Here is a 13,510-nt window from a genome sequence, read left to right on the forward strand (position 1 = left end):
GACAAGAATATAATAAGATATTTAAGTTTGCAGATGATGTCAAACTAGGTGGAAGGGCAGATAATGTAGAATCAGGTGAATTGACATAACCCCTTATGACAATAATCTCGTAATCATAGTGGACTCATCACTATCTACATCCAGACAGTGTACAGAAGTGATCATGAAGGCTAATAAAAAGTTAAGTTATGTATCACAATGCACAGAGTACAAGTCAAAGAAGGCTGGTTATGCACAAATCATAACATAACATACTAGTGAGGTCTCACCAGAAGTACTGTGTACAGTTTCCATATTACAAAAGAAAATAAAACATAGCAGCACTTGAGTACCTATTGAATAGAGCAACTGGCTGATGCCAAGAATTAGAGGTACAGTATGAATTATGAGGAGAGATTGAAGGAGCTAAACATTTTTAATTTAAGCAAACACAGATTAAGAGGTGAAAAGACTGAAGTATTTAAAATTGTGAAAGGAATTAATACAATGGATCCCAGCTGTTACTTTAAAACGAATTCTGCAACAAGAATATAGCGTCACAGTGGGGCACTTGATAAGGGCAGATTTTGCACAAATATTAGAAAGTTTTTCTTCACACAATGAACCATAGACACAAAATAAATTGCAAAGTAGCTTGATGGAGAGCAGGACTTGAGGGACCTTCAAATCTCAATTTGATGTTATTCTAAACAATACAGGTGAATAGGATGGATTACCTTGTTAGGCTAAGCGACTTGCTCCTGTCACAGTGTTTCATTTTGTTTTATTATCCCACAAAAACATGATGTGTACCATAATTAATATGTTAACTTTATTCTTTGACAACAATCAAAGATTGTATTGGTTGAATGCTTAGGAAGCAACCTGTATTAAAGCACTCTGTATTAAAGGGTAAGTGCAGGGAGGCCAGTGATGCACCAGAATGGTAAGTCATCAGCTCCTCCTGCTGTTCTCTCCACAACTCTTCATAATCAATACTCTACCCCGTCTTGCAAAGGCCTGCATGCAAAGCTGTTTGTCACTTAGTATAAAACAACAGAGCCATCACTGCCTTTGAATGTTAATCAGTAGTTGGAAGCTCTCAATTTTCTCTAGATCTCTTTTCTCTTCTTTTTTACTGTAGAGTTGTAAAATACCTATATAACTATACATCTAAAAGACATAGTTGAAATCTACAGTAAATTCTGTAGGTTTCAATTTTCACAATTTTACTGTGATTATCTTCAGACAAATATGCATACTATTCACTATTAGACCCTAATGCCTATTAAGGAGAAATATTGTGTTCTTCACACTGATGCTGTCACCTGCTGAACATTCCATGCCTGGGCCTCATTGACTCAACTGAGCAATCCCTTTAAATCGCACCAGATGCGGACCCTTGCTGTTAGGAAAACTAATTGATTTTACCAGTTACAATATGGCTTTTGTTTCCAAGCGAAGTAATGGTTATTCAATTACAGCACTTCAGAAAATATGACTAATAATGCACACAACACTTTTCCTCCTCTTGATTTCTTTACTTTTTTAATTGTGAAAAAAAGATTGACTCTGGAGATTGGTCTGCATTGAGGCTGGCTATAACCATGATGGATAGCTGTTGTGTGTAAGGCGTTATTATTTGTTATGTGAGCAGAGGGATATGGCAGGCGTTCTGCGCCATACACCTGCTGAGCCAAGAGAGGCAAGAACAGCTGTATGCATTGATTTAGATGCTCGCTCCATGAGCTCCAGGAATGAATCAAGCAACAGCTAATAAAAAGAGGGGTTTATGATTTTTTTTTTCCTCTCTGCAAACAAACGGCTACATCATTTGTTTTTATAACACTGCGATCTATCAAAATCAAATCCCAAACTTAGGTGTCAGCTTTGGACTATGTCAAAAATAAAATAACTCGATTACAGAATTCAATCAATATTTAGCTCTTTTACAGTGAGCATATAGAATTTAGTTATAAAGTAACATATAATGCTGGGTTAAAAGAGCTTGATATACAAACTATTTGACTGCAATGTCCATGCATTGATTCAACATATATGAAAAAATCATTTGACTCAAGGTGTCAGAAGAAAGTGGCAGTTAGGAAGCTTCATTAAGAACAGTCACAAAAGGGGATTTTATAGTTGGGTTGCTGTGCATAAAATCTAAAAAGTGTCCTTTGTGGGTAAAGTGGTAAAAAGACCATGAACAGAGGTGTATTGAGCACTAAAAATAATTCTGTTCAGATGTGTCACACTTCACCTTGATCTCAGTAAGTAGCTAAGTACATGTGTGCTGCGAAAAAAAAATTCTATAGGCCCTAATGGTTGCTGCTCATAATGTAAGCTGTATAAGCTGGCAAGTCAGACAATCAAGAAATAGCTGAAAGTGTTGGGAGATGGGTAAATGCTGAATGAAAGTTTAGGAACAGACTGGGGTCAAGCACTGAGAATTCAAAATGATTGTACACCTAAACCAATTTGCAAACCAAAATCAAAGTGAAAAAATAACAATCTAGTGTTCTGCTTGCCACAAAAATTAGAATATGGGACCAGGAGAGAAACAAGAGAGAGCAACTGTGGGTCAAAACCATGAATACTTTTAATTCAGGCAAACGCAACCTGTAGGCAAGGAAAAAAGAACTATTTGTTGGCTTAAGCAGTAGTATAAGCAACAAAAGGAAGTTGATCTAGTGATAAGAGTGGCGGAGACACAGGAAAGTTCAAGTTCAGAAAGTTGCACAGTGCCCAAAAAAAAAGTGGTCAGATATCAAAATCGTAGTAAAAATACGAGTCGTAGTCGTGTCATACGGAAGCGTATCGGAGTACAGAGAAAGGAAAAAAAACAGGGACACAGTTGAGAAAAAAAGGTTACATTGTCAACTTTAATCTCAAAATCTACACTTTAATGTTGTAGTTTATTTTGTCATTAAAGTAGAACGTCATAAACTTCATTTTAAAATCGATGTTTAATTTATTAGAGTTTCTCAAATCCCATCGTAACTAAAGTAACATGATAAATGCTTTGTATTCTATGTGTGTGAATCACTACGTGATCAAACAGGCTTTCTCTTTCATAGACAGAAGAGAGCAGGCACTGATCTCCACACAGAATATATTACATTCATGATATTACAGCTGGGCGGCACGGTGGCGCAGTGGTAGCGCTGCTGCCTCGCAGTTAGGAGACCCGGGTTCGCTTCCCGGGTCCTCCCTGCGTGGAGTTTGCATGTTCTCCCGTGTCTGCGTGGGTTTCCTCCGGGCGCTCGGTTTCCTCCCACAATCCAAAGACATGCAGGTTAGGTGGATTGGCGATTCTAAATTGGCCCTAGTGTGTGCTTGGTGTGTGGGTGTGTTTGTGTGTGTCCTGCGGTGGGTTGGCACCCTGCCCAGGATTGGTTCCTGCCTTGTGCCCTGTGTTGGCTGGGATTGGCTCCCTGTTTGGATTCAGCGGGTTAGACAATGGATGGATGGATATTGGGTTGTGCAATATTACAGGTAAAGTGCTGTAATATTCCGGTTAGTGCAGGAAAGGCTCTGAAGTGTTTGGTGGATGGGAGATATTCAAATAGACTGTGGGCACGGCTGAGTGGAATCCATGCAGATGCTGGTGGCTTTTCTGAGGCAGCATGTACTATAAATGTCATCCAGGGCTGGAAGCTGTATCCTCATAATCCTCTGTGCTCTCTACACAACACACTGTGGAGATTTCCAATCAGCTGCTGTACAACTGTGATTCCACACACATATACAGTGGGTTAAAATACCCTAAGTGGTGCACTGAGAGTAACAACAGTAAAGCAGCTATGGTATTTAATATAGCCTGGCATTCCATGCACCATTATATTGTTACAGGTTGATTACAATCAGGTGCCTTAAATTTATAAATGATATGCGGTTAATGTCAGTGTATTTAATAAAGCCCACATCATGGATGAGAATCTAAAAAAGAATGGGAAACCACACAGGAACAGTAGTACTGCTTTGACACTGGGTTCAAAACCAAACAAAAACGTGTGTACACAAGGGGGAAGGCTACCGTGAGAATGTGCGTGGATTTACGCCAAGTTTAGTTTTTATACATCGCGATGTGAGCATGGAAATGGGCATATGCAACATTTTTGTGCATATGCACCATTTATACATGAGGCCCCAGGTCTTATGCAACACTGTTTTTCATCACCATCATAAAAATACAAAATGATTAAATTTATTATGAAAAACTGTATCAATCCTTTACCAGATGCTTGTAGAAACCTATCATTACACAGTGAAAGTGTTCAGTGTCTTCCGGCAGTGTAACACACTATTGACACTTTTTATAATTCACTATAATAATTTTACTTTTTGTGTGTTTCTTCAAATTTTGTAGTAGGTGGTATTTATTGTAGCTATTTTCTTCTTAATTTTAGTACATTTTATTTTGTTTATATTTTCTCCTCCACTTTGTTTGTCATCGATATCCCTGCTTTGTTGTTTTATTTTGCCATTGATAGATACTCTTAAGAAAAAAATTACTAATTTCACTTTCTCTTCACTTATACAGGAAAGAGTCTTGGTGGAAATATACTAAGCTGACCTACCTTCCTTAGTAAATTATTCTAGCTCCACCTAAGGTATTCACAGATGATCCTAGGCCAATCAAGAATTATAATCGCTCCAACCTTCTGGATCTTCTGCCAGCGGTCTGTGCCTAGTACAATCCAAGGAGCATCTTATCTGCAATTTTGTCACTAAATATCACCTTGCATGCATTTCACATACTGTATGTGTAGATTATTCCAATGTCCACCAGAGGACGGAGTCAGATGAAGATAAGAGGACAATATAATCTGCAAAGGACATCACCTTCAGATTCCATTTGTAGTTCTCTCTTTTTCATATTCAAGGTGGGGCACCCAACTATTAAGAGATTTAAACTGCAATTTATAAAAAAGTTCATAAAATGGAATGGTGCTCACATATCAACCTTAATTTTTTCGAATTGCAGTTCAGATATGGCAATAGGCTTCCTTTCGATAAATAAACTACTCTTGCTGTAATGAACAAAATAAGTTTATTTATAACATAAGAATAATAAAAGATGGGTACAGGAATATAAATAAGTAAAAGCACAATAAACAAAAAACACTAAATATAAATTTCAGTCAGATTTATTTTATTATGAGTTGTATTTCCCCTTTCTATTTCTTGACTAATGAATTGCACAAGGAAGCATCATTAATTCAAGGTAAGCTTTCAAAGGCTTATAACAGATTTTTGGTCTACCAGCAAGTTAAGTGGAAAAACCTTTTTTAGTTGTAAGTTTATCACTGTCTATGTGCTTTGATATGGAGGTAAATTAAAAAGTAAAGGCAATTTGAAATGTAAGTGGTAGCCACAACAGATAGAAGTTGATGTTCACAGTGCCTGGTGAATTCGGTCCCATGAAGCTTCACCAGAGTTCATAGTCTGGAATATTTTATTTTACCATAAATAACAGAGTAACACCATGGATTATTTTGAAAAAAATCTTAAAAACCCACTTTTTAATTTGCATTTTCATAACTACGTTTTAGTTCTACTCTTAATTAACTAGATATGAATACAATTATCATATTCTTCAATTAATCTGCAATCATTATTAATCTCTACTTTTCTCTGTTTTCTTTTCCAAGTCTTCCTTACACCACCACCTGATCAAAACACAGTGCAGTAGCCTGTAATATTTAAATGAAAGTCAATACCCCAACTTTTCATGTGGCCCACTGTGTTGAATTTTCTAAGATAATGCCTAAAAAATTCAATATGAATACTTAAGATACTTACAATACTTAAGAACATTTATGTTAGGTAGAATGCCCAATGGGACCTGGGTTGTCCCTTGGCCTTGGAACCCCTGTAGGTTTTTTTTGTCCTCTCATCTGACCTTATCATCAGACTCCTCTTTAAACACTTAAATATCAGTTCTATACAGGAATTCTACTTCTCCATTAATTATATAAGTGTCTCTCATTTATTTCTTGTATGTTACTTTTTCACAATTACACTTATCTGATTTTAATTTGCTTTGCATTGTTTCTATTCCTTTGACATCTTGTGCACATTGAGCTACATTCAGTTTATGAAAATGTTATACAAATACAGTAAAATGTTATTGTTGTTATCATTTATTCATCTTAAATCTCATACATATGTTGGTTAAGCTAAGGATACACACTAAATGAGACATCAGTCAATCATAGACTTAAATTATAATTATAGTAAACCTATATAATAGTTTCCAAAGATATTTAAGTTCAGAGTATCCCATTATTAGTATCTGGACACATTAGGCTTGACAGCATATTGTTTTAAACTTGCACGTTATTTTTTGTAAAACTAATTGTATTGTTTTATTACTCCTGGCGTCCAAATAATGGAATGGAGTCATTGGTAAGACATTAACGTTGCATTGACTGCATAAAACAAAAACAGCCTTACCTATAATACATATAGACCTCTTTATAAAAACTAAATAACCTGAGGAGCTTTGTGTTAAATACTGAGTAAAAACCCCAGAAAATGAATTCACTTCATTTAGGAATATTTAAGTGACTCTGAGCTTTATTTTGCTGTATGAAGAAGATAACTATTTAATTACGTAGATGATATTAGACTTGAGATTTCCTAGAATCTCCATTTGTATCTCCCATTTACTGTATTTTAGGACCATTCATTTACAGACGGAAGTGAATACTTATGACAATGCTTCACCTCATACAAGTCTCATATCGGGATTTATACTTGCAAGCTACAGATTTGTCACTATAAGAGAGTAATGGAAAGAGGATGATGCAAGAAGAAGGTTGTATTAGACAATGCCTCTTGTTTGACTCTTAATTTTTCAAATAATAGCTTCTTACTAAATGTGGTACACCCAGTCCTCTTTAAAGCTGGAGTTCTAGCAGAAAAGGTGACAAGTATGAGAATGTCAGCTAGGTATTATTGTGGGTGTATAATTGCAAGCAGTGGTTTTTGATTTTCTCTGGTTTTTGTAACAAGCCTCCTGTTCCCATTTCTTGCCTAATCCCATTTTATTCAATAAAGATTAATTCAACCTAAAAATCTCCTGAGAGATCTGAAGAAAGATCACTCAAATGAAGATCACATGTATGTTTTATATTGTTTTTTGCTGTTTATAAGAATTATCAAGATTGCAAAGTTGCAAATGTCGTAATAAATCTTCCCATGTATATTTGAATGCTAAAACGATAGTCACTGCTTGAGTAGGGGATTTAAAAGTAAACAAGGCTTGCATATTTTAAGATTAAAATGTATAAAGCAATTTTAATGTACACTTAATATCTAATTTGCACAAGAAAATCTACATCATACACAATTTTTATTATTTTTATTTTACTTTGGTGTATGTGTGTCAGTTTCAAATATTTTCATGCTGTTGAGTAATAAACATCAATTAACCATTGCAATTCTACCAACAAATGAAAACAGGAAATTTTAAAAGGTTGGGAACCAGCCAGGTACTTCATTTAATTTGAAGAAATGAAAATTAAATTACAAGGATGTCTTGTATCCTGTGTGCTTTCTGTCTAAAAATTTGCTTCTCCGTCATGGAGTTTCATTTGCTAAGTGAGTGTGGTCCTAATGGGCACCAGCCTGTGGTACCTTCACTCTTTAGGTAGCTTCCAGAGTGGAAGAAGTGAAATAAACATATTTCTTTAGTGGAGTAACTTGAAGTGTATTTGTTTTGTCTAACAGTTACAAACTTAACTTAGCCTCTGAAAATTAGAAAGCCATTTTAACTAGGCATCTTAAATTGAAAGCATTTTGCAGCTTGTATACAAATAATGCAGAAGTCAATTTATTTTTCTGAATACGCCATTACAGGGCCTCGGAAAGCCTAGAGATTAATTCATTACCAATGGGCTCAGTGTGTCAGACGCTGGTTTATTCTATTCAAAACTGTATGACAAGTACACCTCCTTCAAGTCAATGTCACAGTCCTCAGCTCATACTGTACAGACCTACTCCATCACAGACCATCGGACTTACCACACCCAGTGAAATACGTGTGAGCAAGGTGTCATTTTAACCTGTTACCTATATGCTACATCGTCTTCTCATCTTGATAATGGAAACAAGATGTACTATATGTATAGGTTAGACTTTATAATTGAAAAAAAAAATGTTCAAAAAATCTTCAGTGTTTAACAGTTCTTTATTATCATACTTCCCACAAGCAACACTCACACTCAACAGCACTAAGCTCACTAGTCAGACTAATAACATCAGACTCTTTTTTTCTCTAGATGTGTGAAAATTGGATGTGAATGAAACAAGTGTACTATACAATAGTGTGATGCAATGTTTACTATTATATTCAAGATACTTTTTTCTGAAAGTAAACCAAAAAAAGCTTTCACAAGATTTGTCAGCGTATCCTACAACCTGAACAAGCCATATATAAGCTATAAGAATAACAAACAGGACAAGGATGAACAGTTGGGGCAACTCTTCTGAGAAACCCCTTTTATTTGTGAAAGCCAAAGAGAAAATAGAAGACATGAGATTTAAGTCAAAAACCAACTGCAGCCACAATTATGTGTTCCTAGTACTAACACTCACAGGAGGTCCATCTCACTCAATTGTGGGTTTCAAAAGTGAATGGCCACATCCTGTCTTTGACGGGTTATAGAGTTGACATGCCGTAAGGGATGTCATAGGATGTAGGATGTCAGTCAGCTTCCTGGCCATCTTTCAGACTGCAGAGGAATGGGAAGAAGGAGCTGGCAACTATACCACTTCTTGGTGTGGGGTGCTACTTCTTACCTTGATGGGGGCTTGAAAGTGTCCCTGTAGCAGAGTCTGACAAAGTAAAATTTCCCAACTGTTTTTTTAGTGATCAATGCTGGGAACTCTGCAATGAAGAAATAAATGGCTACTGCATCTCAGAGCACCAGAGCCAATTGTTCTAAGCAGTTTTGATTTTAAATGACATACTGCTTGGCCTGCAACTAAGGAACTCAAACTTAAACTGTTAGAAACAATAAATAAACATTTTAGCTTCAAAATAATAATTGTTAGCCAAGCATTTAAAAACATGAATCAATACTGGGAAGTCAATGTTAAAGAAAAAATCTCCTGTGTACAGTACAGCTTTTACAACATTCATTTCTGATTTTATCAGTAAAAGATAAAGGACAATGTGCACAAAAATGCAAAATGATTGTCTGTCTCCACTTAGCATAATCCACTGGAGTGATTCGCCACAGTTATTAACTAAGTCAAGTTGTTGTGTTCATAGACTTGCATCTTAACACACAGACACAGCAAGTTCACTCCGAAAGTGGTCAAGTCATGTTCTGGGATGCCTAATTACATGTACACCAGTTGTCACGCACAAGCACATGGGGAGCAGTTTAAGGACCCAAAATGCACCGCGATAAGTCATGCTGGGAGACAACGGCAGCGTACTAATCTCTCTCTTCTTATTTTCTCAGAAAGAACGAGACTTCGCCGCCGTAATACCGCCTGCACGATCCAAAGAGCCGCAGCACTTCCAGGTTCCTTTCTTCCCTCTGGTCCCCATTTGATGACGTCGGCCACCCATCTAGCACCACGGTTTTCCCAGCATCCCACTGTTTAATTTCTGGTCCGACCCCATAAATTGTCCGTCTATCTATCCTTCTGTGTCTTTTGAGTTTTGGAAAACTATTGACCTTATTTTGTTACAGTATACAGGGCTAAAAACCCCAAATCTTTATGAGTTTCTGCTTGATTATTACACAGTTCACAATTTGAAGCCAGCATTTTGACCCTCTCATGATTCTTTGCCTATACCTATGGTATCTCAACTTCTTTCAGTAGAGCTAAACATACTTGTGTGATTTTACTTTAAGGCCGTAGGCCCATAGCATTTTAAAAAGCCAATAGTTGTGTCAAGTTTCAGCTGGTTTGAATGATTTTAATTTTGTGCCCATTGTTTCATATTCTGACACAAAGACATCACTCTGGAAAGGGTCTTGCAATGTTCCAAATTTTGACCTTGTTGAAGTACTGTTTATATATACAGTATATATATGTATTGTGTAAAGGGGGAAAGAAAGAAACAAATGCTTATTGCATCATTTGGCTTTGAGATCAACGAGTGTTTTGTATATACATTTTCATATTCAATAATGCTAAGCAACACATACAGATATGCTTGAGAAGTGACAATGCACTATCAAGCATGCCCCACTCTCCATTTTAATAATTTTCTTCAAAGATTTGTTCACAGTCTGATACCCATCTTCTTCTTCAATAATTACATTATCCAATCTTCAAATTTTTACTGTAAACTTTGAAAAGACCTATGGTATCTAAATATACTGTGCATAACTTTGAACATTTGTTGTGAATTATTACATTTTTTGTGTATTGAGTATTACATTTTCTTTGTATGTTATATTGCTGAAAACACTATAGTGGTGTTAAATATTTAATGTTAATATTTTTATATTTACAACTGCAATGCAAGAATAAATTCTTATTAATGGTACTGCATGGAAATTAGGTTTTTAATTGAAAAATGTGATTCAACTGAAAGGCCTTACATTAGCAGCCCTCGTCTTTTCTGTGTCACACTTTTCACCGGCTGTTACAGACTGAAATCAAAGGCTTCTTCTTTTTTGGTGCATACACTGTCAGCATGGTGCAGTCATATCTAAACTCTAGCATGGTGAATTGCTCACATACTGAAGTGACTTTAGCTGCAGGTGGAAGCTCCATTTTACTTATGGTGCTAAGCAGAGTTGTGTTGCGGTGCAGCAGTTTATTAGTCAGTGAAAGCTTTGTGAAAAAGCTGTCTGTTACTATGGTCCTGCCTTTGTCCAGTCTGATAGCAGTCACAGGACATTGTATCTTTGTTTGCCGCTACAACAAACAGTTCTGAGCAGGCATTAGCCACAGCGCATTTCTTGTGAAAAGAATGGAGATAAATGCCCTTAATCTCAAAGAGGGAGAGATAAGTTTATTGTACTACATGAATGTCACTGAGAGAATAAAACTGAATAATAAAAACACAAGAGCTAACTTTTACAAGTATCCAAAATTTACACTGGGTGTTGCAGACTCAAATCAAATGTATGTTTTTATTATATTGTAGAAAATAATAATAATAGCAGCTCGCTACTCAAAATACAGAGCACCCAGTTTCGAACTAGGGACATAAGGCAGAAGCTCTTACCTCTACACCATTCAAGAATACGTGTAAATTCCTTGTTGATTGACATTTCAGCTTGAGTTTTTAACTCATTGACAGCCACATGTAAATTAAATTATTTTTTTTCTTTGGTTATATTATTCAATAAAAGTGCACGTTTATTTGATATTTGGACTAAAGTCTTCACACATTATAAACTTCTCGTTATTATTAGTATAACATGGAAAAAGTTTCTGCTTTAGGTATGTGTTTAGCATTTCTTGCATTTCTCACATTTCCTTTCATCCTACACTTACCTAGATCTATGTAGATACGGAACACACATAAAATGCATGTATTCATAATAAAAATATACTGTACTGTATTATTTACCCTATAAAACTCCAGGCACCCCACACATAGATAAGCAGCCTTGGCTTGAGCTGGGAGAACTTACTGCCTGAGCTGTACTCCATCAAAGCAAGGGATGGGACAGCAGGCTGCATGCTGCTTGTGCTGATCGACGCATTTACAAAATAAAAGATGCTGATGGTAGAGGTGTGAAGGGATTTAAGGAGGGCCGGGATTACGAGTGTTTTCGTAGGGTTCAGGAATTCTAGAGTTAAAACAAAATCAACTTCCTAAAAGCATGACCAAGTGCTATCCTAATTCAACCAGGATGTATTTGAACCAATAGCAATTCTCCTTTTTTCTTTACTTGTGTTTTTAACTCTTCTTAACAGTAGGCACCCATGTAATGTGTTACACATCTCTCTCTTCTGTACTAACATTCCTGTCTTTTGCCAATTTGTGACACCCAGCATTCTATATGTACAGAATTTCTGCTCTGTATTGGTGAGTGTCATTCTTTAATGGTGTGTCAACTCTCTACTTTTTCCCTCTGTCTCTCTTAATCTGTCCTTCCTTTGCCAGCCTTTAATTCCTGGAAATCACGTTTGAACTAGGCAACCAATCATAATGCATGCATTTTTTATTTTTGATCCTAGCCATAGTTGCTTGTTTCTTTCCATTTTTATAATTTCTATCATTTTCTTCTTCTTCATTCAGCTGCTCCCGTAAGGGGTTGCCACAACAAGTGATCTTTTCCAATATTTTTATCATTTCTGTCATTCACTAAAATAATAAAACAAAAAATTAAAAAACAGTGATGCTCTAATATTTAAAATTGTAGAATATTATAAGATTAGATATTGTGGCCTGCATGGAGTGCACCAGCCACCCAAATCCAACACAGACAGACACCAGGCACAAGTTCCAGCACACCACACTTTTATTTATAAGTGGGATGGCTTCCCAAACTGTTCCCTCAAGCAGTACAGTATAATATGTACAGCACAATAAGTACAGCACACAGTGCTTTCTTCTTTCTTTATCCTGTCTCTCACTCTTTCTCCTTTCCTCCTCTCCTCCTCCAGGAAAGCTTCATCTTTCTCCCTCCCAACTCTGGCTCCCTGAATGGAGTGAGGTGACTTTTTTTATAAAGCACCTGGAGGTGTTCAGGTGTCCCGCAATCTCCTTCCAGCAGCACTTCCAGGTGTGACAGAAGTGCTGCAATAAAGAGTTGAACAGTTCCTACAGCACCCCTTGGCAGCGCCCATGGAACCTAACAGGGCTGTGCTGAACTACAACTCCTATGTTGCCCTGCGGGGGTCAGAGACACCCCTGCAACCCAGTGGAGGCTGCAATACTAGTGCTCCAGTGGAAATAAATCCGCTGTGCAAGTTCTCTCCCCTGGTCCTTCTATTATACAGGTAACCAAGCCAAGTAAAGGCCCTGGCCATTTGCCACAATATTTAATGTATAAAGCATATTACACATAATTAGTAAGAGTTCTTATTTTAACCCTTCTTTTTCACAGGTTACCATGTGTAACTTATGTAAAAGAACAGAATAAATGTAAACATTTGTAAAACATAAATATATAAACTTATTATACTTTATGATGCATTATTTAACCCATGCAAAAGTATGTATTTTTTACATTCTAATGTAATATTCATCCAAAAATAATGCATGTACATACTTTAATTTTCTAGATGTGCAATCGAGGCTCTGCATCCACTGGAAAATGGCATTCTCTAAGCACAGGAAATGAATGCCCCGCTGACAGTAAGCAGACCCTGAATTAACTACAAGCATGCAAGTGCTATATCCTGAAGGTATGATTTATGATTCCTTTTTACTTTTAATTTTTATTTTCTACATAAATCAAACCCAACAGATTAACATTTAGCAGGTGATTAGGAATGCTTACTTAATGCATTTTTTTTTAAAGTCAGTCTTTGCAAGGAGATTTAGTTATTTCTGATTAAAATTACATCTCTAATTGATCAAACAATATTGGTA

The sequence above is a fragment of the Polypterus senegalus genome, chromosome 2 (genome assembly GCF_016835505.1).
Source record: "Polypterus senegalus isolate Bchr_013 chromosome 2, ASM1683550v1, whole genome shotgun sequence".
Lineage (NCBI taxonomy): Eukaryota > Metazoa > Chordata > Cladistia > Polypteriformes > Polypteridae > Polypterus > Polypterus senegalus.